The 10,701-nt window shown below is 45.8% G+C and overlaps 1 long non-coding RNA gene across 7 annotated transcripts in view; it reads left to right on the forward strand.

Annotated features, from left to right (window-relative positions):
* LOC113577813 (uncharacterized) overlaps nucleotides 1-7,601 on the forward strand; it is an 87,063-nt gene extending 79,462 nt beyond the window's left edge. For all 7 annotated transcript variants that reach the window (XR_014120061.1, XR_014120056.1, XR_014120060.1 and 4 more), the window contains 2 exons: nucleotides 845-921; nucleotides 6,123-7,601. This is a non-coding gene — a long non-coding RNA (uncharacterized LOC113577813). The remainder of the gene's footprint in view (nucleotides 1-844; nucleotides 922-6,122) is intronic.
* Nucleotides 7,602-10,701: the final 3,100 nt, after the last annotated feature.

A 10,701-nucleotide genomic window follows, 5' to 3' on the forward strand; every position in this document is an offset into this window, starting at 1 on the left:
TGAGTAATTTCTATCAGCTCCGTTAGCTAGCTAGCTAGGTTATGGTTTGAATTTTGTGTGTGGTAATGTCATAGCCACGTTCCCTGTACATCCTCCACTTTCAGGGGTTACTAAAGTGGCCACTCTAGGGGGAACTGTGGCACGTCTTTGGTTTCATGCTTGCACCCTGCTGAGAAAGGGCCTAACAATACTCAGACCTGTTTAGACAGAACTCCGAAAACAGTCCTCTCCGTGCACAGCAACGGAGTTGACAGCAGAGCACCCTAGTTAGCCTGAAAGCCCAGACAGGGGCCGCATGGAGCCAGCCTGAACGAAGGGCATTGTGGACCTCGGCAGTAACTCAACAAGCGCTCTTTATGACGGGAAGAATCATGACGGCCGTGCCGAGAAGTGGATCAGTGAAATCTCTGGTAGGGGAGAGAGAGATAAGGCCCGTGATTGTCACATACTGTAACACAGCAGCCCCCATTCATTAGCAGCCCGTGTGTAATAAACGACTGCGGGAACCTTGCAGCAGCTGGACTGTGAAGCCTCGCACAAGGGCCCTCTTTCTCTCCCTGGCCCCCAAAACTTTGTCAAAGGCCAGATAGTCTGTGAAGTCCTCTGTGATTCCACGAGCCTGAGCAGAGATTCCAATAGAGGTTTGTTTTGGGGGAGCAAACAAGGGATTTTCTTTGACTAAATAAAGAAAAATAGGGTCTTCAAGAAGCAAAGCAAAAAGCGATACACAGGCCTGGAAGTTGCCAAGGCTAAGATGACTAACCTGGCTAACTTTAGAAGCAAATATGATGAAATGAGTTTCTTATTTCCCCTTCTAACTCTTGTTGCTTTGTGTGTCATGCAGAAACACTGGACCTAGAACCTAGAAATGAAAACATTGAAAACCATGAAAACATTCCTCGAAGACAACTGATGAAAAAGGTAACAACCACCTGAAGTCTGAGGTCCATGCAAAGTTAATGTGGAATGTTTCCTCACAACACTGCCCTGTTCTTGCCTGCTGCCCAAGCCTACCCAAGTATTAGACTAACAAATGTTACAAAACTCTATCCTATACATCCGAACATTTGAAAATAGTTGTTGCACTCCAACACCCTCTGGCATTGTTTAGATGCGCCAGCCAGGTGCAGGGCATCACAGTATGTGGATTCTTCAGCTCTCCGGCCTTTGTGTGTTCTTCCCCTTTCCCACTGGGATTGGGTGGATTCCAGATGAACCAGGACAGGGCTGTTCTAGCTCCCCGAGAGAAGGGAGGCGTGGTGTGGCTTTGCCTGTTTCACATGGAGGTATTTTGGGGTTACGGAGGGACGGGGGTTGGGGGTTGGGGATCGGCCTCCCCGTTGGCAGTGCTTTTTCTGGGGCATGGCGGGTCCCTATGTCCCTCATTCCGCCTCTACACAGGCTTCCTCCGACACACGGTGGAGAGAGGGGGGACCAGTGCTCTCGCTCACTGGAATGTGGAGAGTCCCTGTAAATATTTCCTTTGTGTTGTAACCACTGTGTCCTCCTGCTTTAGAGAGTTCCTTTTTCTCGCCTTCCAAGTAATGAGCCAGTGAAGACTACTCAGGACCAATCACACAACTACATTCCTTCACTGATGTCCGTGAGCCTTGTAAGCAAACATGAAATACGTCTGAGCACGATCACCTTCTAAGACATTTCAGTACACGCTTCTACTCTTAGATGTCCTTCAGAAGCCGGTATCTCTCTGTCTAGACACCGCAGTGCTTCAGAAGTTTTCTTTTTTAGCTTTAGGCTCTTTTGCTAAAGAGTTTGTTTTTTGGTGGTGGCTATTAGGAGACTTTTAGGCCAATGGCAGATTTCAAAAGCAGCTACACGCTAAAGCTCATCCACAGAGATGTGGGTTTATGTTTACAGTATTTTTTTATTTATTTCTTTTTTTTGGCATGGCTCAAATAGAACTCCCACCAGGATATTTGCTATTATTAACTGAGCTCACAGCGATTTAGCGCAGACCAATTAGGACCGATGGCTGGCTTATCCACTCGCTGTGTTTCTCTAAGGACAAAAGCGGCTGGGATCCCACGTCCTATTGTCTCCCGTTAATTAATGAAACTTCAGTTTACTTTGGACTAGTCTGGTATATGAGAATAAGACAGGCATAAGAAAGGGAGAGATATTCAATAAACCCCAATCAAACACACAAACCTCCAATGACAAATGACTCAGAAATTGTTTCCCCTTTAACGGGTCAGGACTTTACTCACTACCTTTCAGAGTGGAATGGACAGTGTGGGGAACAGTGGTGCTTTTTGGGGGTGGGTGAGGGGTTCAGTGAAGGGAAGCGGGACCCAGTCCATCTGTCACAGCTCTTCCACCCATGCAGTCATCTGCAGTGACGGGACTTCAGGCCGCATGCTTGTGACCAGCGGTCGGCGGGGGGGCATGAGGAACACTCCGGCATCCTACTGCTGCCCCCAGCATGGGGCTCGGATGATGGGGGTGCAGGGGGTTGGAGGGGCAGGAGCAGGGCAGGGAGGCAGGAGGGGTAGCTGCTGTCTGAGAGCTTTTGTTAGTGTAGGGGGAGAAGTAGTGAGATTTGACAGGGAAGGAAACTAAAGTGTGTGCGCACACACACATGCACGCACACACACACGCACACGCACGCACGCACGCACACAAACACACACGCACGCGCACGTGCACGCACATGCACGCACACACACACACACACACACACACACACACACACACACACACACACACACACACACACATTCTCCAGTGGCAGCAGGGAGAGAAAGAAAGCACATTACATGCTTTCAAATCAGCTCACTGGTATTATTATACTTACCCAGGACTGCAGGGGACACTTTCTCCCCGAAACCACGCCCACCTCATCAGCTATGGCTCTCACAGAGCTGCTTGCGTGATGCCCACGCCCACTGCTGTGGGTGTGGTTGTGGGTGTGCCCTCTCCTGAGATAGTTCATGCCTTCTAACACAAAAACCAGAAAGTACTAGGAGGTTATGAATGAGTACATACGCTCACCTGTGCAGACAGGTCTCTCTGAAGATGCACTTCCTCAAAAGCACCTTGCCTTCCTAAATTCAGAGCAGACCTTCATAATTATCAGCTGCTATGTAAATGAGTAGGAGCAGCTCCAGAGCTACACTGGGCTCCCCACTGGCTGTAGGCAGGCCAGTGCCGAGAAAAAGGCTGTCCATGCAAATACCATCCGCCTGTATTACAGCCAACGGCAGCAAGCGTTGTTTGCAGCTGTTGTTTGACCACAAATGCATTTTTATTCTTGTTCTTTCATGTTTTATTAGTTTTTTTTTCTTCTTTTTTAAAAAATCACCCCAAACCCCACCCCAGCGCCCGTGAAAGCACGGCTGTGATAATTGGATTGCGGAGACACCTGTATGAGTGCACTATATCCAGGGGGATTTAGAAACAGAGATGCGTGAGTCAACTCTAATTACAGTCATGTTAACCCGTACGAGGGCCAGCCGCTATCCTCCACCATCCCAGCAGATCAGAGCCACTATTACACACACACGCGTGCGCACACACACCCTTATTCACGCAGGAGAAAAAAAAAAAATTGTTTTGTAGCCCACGTCTGGAACCTTGGTGCAGATGACCTAATAGCACTCCAATATCATTGAACTTTAAAAAAGGTTTTTGTATTTTTTTTTTTTGTATTTCTATCCAGAAAAAAAAAAGACTTTGCATGATTCGTTAAGCCCTTCTTCTAATTCATAATTAATATGTAATGATGTAATGAAGCGGCAATGCTATGATCCTGAGGACAGAAACTCTAGTGCTGCCAACAACTCATGTCCATGCTAGTTGAGACAAGAGCAGCTAGCAGAAGTGTGTAAACAAAGAGTAGAGTGTGTGTGTGTGGGGGGTGGAGAAAGACGAGACGAGAGTAGTGAAACTTAAGCAGCAGGTGGGGGGGGGCTACTACAGGGAGAGATGACCAGCAAACAGCACTCGGAGCAAAAGTGTCCGATGGAGCCACAGACTCAGTGGCTGTGCAGCTCCACTAGGTGTTGTCTGGGCAGGTAATTCATCAGCCTTAGCTATGGACAGAGCCTCTGAAGAGAGAGAGAGAGAGAGAGAGAGAGAGAGAGAGAGAGAGAGAGGGGAGAGAGAGAGAGAGAGAGAGAGAGAGAGAGAGAGAGAGAGAGAGAGAAAAAAAACCCAACCCTTCCCATGGTCACCTCTGAGTGCGAATACATAATGAGCTGGAGGCCATCGCATTTGCCACGGCTGATTAGCCGGGAACAATGAGGCCAAACAGAACTGGCAGCACTCACAATAGTGCCTGTACAGCCTCAAGGCACTCTCACCATATTTATAGAGGAAGAGAGAGAGAGAGAGAGAGAGAGAGAGAGAGAGAGAGAGAGAGAGAGAGAGAGAGAGAGAGAGAGAGAGAGAGAGAGAGAGAGAGAGAGAGAGAGAGAGAGAGAGAGAGAGAGAGAGAGAGAGAGAAGATGGAGCAGGAACAAAATGGTAGTTAGTACATCTCTTCACTGTTTTGGCGAAAATCAAGCACCACTTCTACTTCATCGATGTGCTTCTGTGTGTGTGTGTGTGTGTGTGTGTGTGTGTGTGTGTGTGTGTGTGTGTGTGTGTGTGTGTGTGTGTGTTTACATGCATGTACAAGTGTGTTGTCAAGAAGTAAAACAGCTCATTTTTTTGGTTTAAATTTGTCTACAAATGTGTTGTTTTGGTAATCAAATGTAATCAAATGTACTGACATTTTTTATACAACTAAGGCACATTACTAAATGCCAGTTAACAAAGCACATTTAAAGTCTACAGGAGACAAATTATGTTCTTTTAAAGAAACAAATATTTAAAAAGAGGGACTTATCTGAAGTCACAGTATTTTTCTGCTTTAAAAACCACTCTGGTAACTCCTTATCACTGTCACATTTATGTGGACTCTTAAAATGTTATGGTGCTATTTAAATTAACAATCCTTTTTTTGACCAATCAAATACTTTGTAATCTTAAGTATGCAATTAGTTCAGAATGACTAAAGAGATCAACTTCATTAGTAGTTCTCTCTCTGTCTCTCTCTCTCTCTCTCTCTGTCTCTCTCTCTCTTTCTCTGTCTGTCTGTCTCTGATTACAAGGTACTGGCTCATGCAAAATGTTCATTTTCAGTGGCAGGCATATCTCTCTGGACACGCTACTCTAAATTAGTTCCTGTATCAGTTGGAGACCATGTGCCCCCCACCCTCTTAAACTCTCCGCAAGATAGTGAAAACCTCTGGAATATTTATTGTGCATATGTGTGTGTGTGTGTGTGTGTGTGTGTGTGTGTGTGTGTGTGTGTGTGTGTGTGTGTGTGTATGTGTGCGTGCAACAACTTTGCCTTTTGGTCACATGTTCTGCTTGTTCTTCTAGTGTTTTCTCCAAATTACTTAATGCTATTTAAATGTAGTAGGGCAGATACATAGAGTGCAGTGCAGTGCAGGAGAAATAAGTCACACTTAATTGTATTTCATAAATTATAATGGAAACCCCTTCAGAATAAGCTTGCTGTAATAAAATGATAAAACTGACAATTATGAGAACATTTCAGAGCTTTAATTTTCTAAACACACTCTAGAGAGGCTCTTTAAGCCAGGCAGATTGCCTCTGCAATGAACAATGAATGAAAAAACAGCTTCACACAATAAAGAAGAATGTGTGGTAAGGGTACCAGCACAATCAGGAAACATGCACTTGCTCAAGACATGCACTTTAAATTCAGTGATGTCACGGGTGCACAGTTTCTCCTAAAACTCCATAGTTCTATGTATGTCCCCTTACACAGGTACAGAATTCTACAATATACCCACAAGAGTCAGACTTCAACATCATAAACCTTTTTTGTGTGAATTTGAATGTTTATGTGGTGCGGGTGGGGGGCATGTGTGTCTATGAGAATGTGTCTCGTTGGTTTTCTATCTGTGTACAAGGACTGTGCTTTTAAACGCCATTGGCTAGTCTGATTAAACACTCCACGGCCATTTCAGATGGAGCAGAACTGAGAGTGGTGTTTGCAGTCTGAAGCCCACCTCCCCTTAAACACACAGCGGCAGGCAGAGATAACACCTCCATCACACTCACATTCCTAATCCCCACGTTTGTTTTAGGCGACGGAGACGCCGTGTTCCTCTCGAAGCCCGAGGTTGTGCTGTGGCTGCGCCTTCTCCGCCCCTCTCCGCCCAGGACTTCCTCCTCCACCCCAGGATGAGGGCGACGGCTTCTCTTCTCCCTGACAGCAAGCATGGGTCAGCAGCGTGCCACTTCCTGGATTCAAACAGTTCAAATTGTTTCCTTTAATGTGTTCTCACTTTTGTATATGAATATTTTTACTGTCATTTGTTGTGTAATTCATGAAGAACTGCTGTCTAGACCATCAAGTCATAACTGATCCGAGTGTGTGATAAAGCAAATGTAGTCTTGTTTGGTGTAAAGTAAAATAGCACATAAATGCCCATACTCGGTTTTCCGGTTCCTTGCAGCATGATTGCTGTTGACACAGCGGGTTCAGAGAGTAAAACTCCACCACAGGATTTTGTTCCAACCACCTGGCTTTGTTCATTAGCTCAAGCCAGTAGTTAGAAACATGGGCCAAGCGATACCAAACCATGGCAGGACTTTTAGTTTTTGAACCTGAGGCCGTCACACCTCTGAGGTTTAGCGCCTTGTTTTGACTGATTTATTTGTTTATTTATTTATGTCTTTACGGGGATCTTTGCAATGTTTGCTGTGAGATACAAACATGCACACAATAACACTCTTTAATAACCCGCTTAAATTTCAACTTGAATCAAAGCACCTTGTTTCTTCAGAGCATTTGAGTAAACCCAGTTTAAGTAAGTGTGGGTTTCATTTGGAGACTCAGATCAAGTTAAATGGTCAGTTAATTATCTTCAGAGGACATATTTGAACTGTTCTTTAGATAGTCCCCAGATATGCATTTATCCTAGACAGGGGTTCATGTTACAGGAAGCTGCAATTTTATAGTACTTAAACTACTTAAATTAGGTGAGTTGCATGTTTTCAGTTCACATAAACTGATTATGCGCTACAGTTAGCCTCTGATTGGCTCAGGCATTCCTGACTCATTTACATAAGAGAAAAGGTGCTTTCGTGTACTTAATGTTGGGACATACTCTAACTGAAAGGACTTTAGAGCTTGAAAGTACTTTGGAATATTTATTGATGGAGAAATTAACCATATCACTTATGAACTACAAAGCATATATTACAATAAAATGTTTACCTTCAGAAACTTAAATTGTAAAATATATTCAGTTTGGTCAATTTGTTTTGTTTGTGCACATGTAAAGTAATATACAGATTTGCAATTGCAGTTTAAACCAAGGCTTAAAGTAAAACAATCATACAGTCATTAACTGTGGTATGTACTGTCCTGGTGTTAAACTGACTACATTTATTAATTAAACTCTATAAAGTTTCTGTTTCAAATAAATAAATGCAAAAGGCAAAATTACAGATTTAGATTAGAAATGAAATAACTGGCAGAAATAATGTTCATAGACAAAACACTTTCTCATAATTAATACAATTATAAAATAATAAACATCTAGAGCTTTTGGAACCAAGAGCTTTTGTGGGCCGTGTTTTCTCAGAAAGGCAGTGGTGTGTTCTGTTTCTTCAAACCCTCCAAACCCTCTACCTCCAGTCACTGCATTGGAGCTGGAGAAGTGCTTAGATTCTGGTTTATCACTCGATGGTTTCTCTCTCTCTCTCTCTCACTTTGTTGTGCACACATACTCTTCAAAACTATTTGGTTAATGATTGTATGCCTTTATTCTGCCTTAAATCAAATCTACTTCAAAAAATTATTTGTGTGGTAAATCAATGGAATGATTGTTTGAAAATGCAGGTAAATTACTTTCTTTCTTCTAGGCAATTTAGTGTCAAGAGCACTAGCACTTAATCAGATCTAGATTCAGTAATAAACTTCTCAAAATAAAAGCACTCAAAAATTCATTATTTGTGTGTCCCACAATCATGTTGCTTCTCACATTCCCAAGCAAACAGAGCCGGCAAAAATAAAAATATTGTTTACGATTCTGTATACATTCATTTTTAAATGCAGCATATCATAGAAACATGTCATAAAAACTATAATGTAATCATGTCCAAAACAGCACTGGGTCTTCTCCCCAGCACTCTGTAGGGTCGCGCTCATTTAAATATTCATTAAGTAAAGTGGCTGGACGCAGATGCCCAAGTTTCCTGCCCAGCTGTCCAATGCCAGCGTCAGTGCCAGGTGAGTCCCAGGGCTGCGGTTAGCAGGACGCAGAGCAGCCGGCGAGCAGGGGCATCCGCACGGACAGGAACCAGCCTGGAGGGCCTGGCAGCCTCACCGCGCTGCGTGTAAGTGATAAGGGGGCGTGAGAGTTATAATGCATGTAAGTGTAGCGCATTCTGCGCCGCTGTACAATGATGGAAGGAGAAACTATAGAACTTTCATGTAGGATCAGTCCGGCAGCCCTGAGGTGCTGAAACCTGCTGGCAGGGTTGCTCTCCATCTCTCGCTCTCTGTCCATCTCTCTTTCTGCCACCTCTAATGCCTGCTGTGCCTCTCTTTATTTTTCCTCGCTGTTCTTCTGTCTTCTTATTCTTTTTCTCACTCTTTGTCTTGTCTCTTTACACCTATAGTCTTTCTTTCGCTCCCTCTCTCTCTCCTTCCTCACTCAGTTTATGTCCGTGTCTGTCTTCTGTCGTCTCCGCTGTCATCCACGCTTTCAGTCTCATCATGCTTATCGATTAGACGGCGCGTCTCTCCAGGCGACTTAATCGCGCGACCAGAAGCCGTTCTGGAGATTCGGACCCCGACGCCCGCGAGGACCTCGGGTCAACCGGCCCGACCTCCGGCTGCGTCAGGCCCAAATTGCATCCCGAGCTCTTCTGGATGTCCACTGAACATTATTACAGGAAGTCGACCATGGGGTCAGGCGGCGAGTGCTCCATGAAAACAAACAATTCATCTGGCATGGAGGTGTAATGGGATGAGTTCCCATTGGGGATGAATCCATTGTTGTGCTGGAATTAAGCGTGGCAGGTCACGTGTCACTGGTCACTGACCCTCGGACCATTCACCAAAGCGCTCTTGCATTAGGCATGGCACGACAAGGGGTCAAACACAGTTACAAGCCAACCAAACATTTTGGTCACACACACACACACACACTCTTCCTTTAGTTTATCCCCATTTCTGAACAGTGTAGCCTTTACCAAACAAAAGGTCTTGCGTTCCCTCTGGGGGCCCTGCTACGGCATTCCTGGACGTCCTACCCCACCTGATGCTCTGTGTTCTCCACTAATGGAGCCAGGTGAGGCTGTGTGAGACTGGGCACCAGCAGATCGCTGGTTCTTTGTGAAGGCACCGTGAGGCACGGCGGCGTCGACATCCACCCTTCCAGGACTGTTGCTCATACGCTTGTACATGTTCCTCTTGTTTTTTGTTTTTTTTTTACTCCTTTTCTCAGTTTACAGTTGCAGACCTTATTTATTGTCAGTCAGCCTGGCTCAGGAGCTCCTGGCGCACAAAGAGTTAACTGCAGAGCGGCTGCCTGACAGATGCACAGTGGAAATGTGACTTCTTGTAAAAACATCTGATACTCGAGCTCTAGGCCACAGATACCATGAGCTGGTAAGGGACGCAGCACACAGACCAGTGGCAAAACCCAACCTCTGCGCAGCCCTCATTTACATACAGCTGTGAAATGTTTGTCTGTCCTTTTTATTACAAACCTTTACTGCATATGACATATTAATATTTCAAATTGGTAAAATAACAGCTGGAAACTGGTGAGTGCTTTACATGCTGCCTGTTTCCAATCAGCAGACTCAGAGACAGGTGGGGGGTGGGGTGCTCATACGAGGCTGTATCTGCCTTAATTGATCAGGTGTCAGGTAGGAGGGGAAATACAGCGTGTGTGCCCCGGAGCACGAAGCCTGAATTCCGACTTCAATCCCCCTACCCAAGACTCAATTTCATCCATGACCCGACATTATACAAACGAGGAGGGGACAGATATGTGTCTCCTCCTCAGAGGGAGCGCAGAAGCGTGTGAGGCTCAGGTTTCCGCCTGCACTCCGTGTCCGCTGGGGGCTAGCAAGATGTGACCGTCCACTCTCGGGATATCAGCCTCTGCTCCGGTGTGAACACAGGGCGCCAGGTTTTCACAAATCCCTCCGAGCTCTTTCGTTTTTGGAAAGAATTACAGACGCACGTGCAGGTACACGCCTGCCCTGGCCCTCCATGCTCCGACCACACGTGCGCAGCATTTCCTCACCGAAACCCCTGCAACAAAGGGACCCTCAAACGCCGGGGCTCCACCGTCACCCTCGGCCAAGGGGTCCTTGGGGGGCCTGCCGGCTCGCAGCGAAAAACTAGCACCATTATAAGTCATCAGCAGCTCATTAAATGGGCCGACCACATAACTGATGCCTGTGGATGATTCTAGAATTGTCATTTCACGCAGTGTCACGACAGAGCCTCTGCTCAGAGTGGCCTTTCAGAGGGCCTGTGACTGCTGGCATTCTTCTGACTGCACTGGGTCTTGGAGGGGGTAGGTTTTGGTGGGAGGCTGGGGGGTGGACAGACAGAGGGTGGTTCATGCACACACACACACACACACACACACTGGCTATGTCTCCACGTGCCACACAGACAAGCATCCTTATGCT

This window comes from Electrophorus electricus, chromosome 26, assembly GCF_041902795.1.
Source record: "Electrophorus electricus isolate QZ-2024a chromosome 26, ASM4190279v1, whole genome shotgun sequence".
Classification (NCBI taxonomy): domain Eukaryota; kingdom Metazoa; phylum Chordata; class Actinopteri; order Gymnotiformes; family Gymnotidae; genus Electrophorus; species Electrophorus electricus.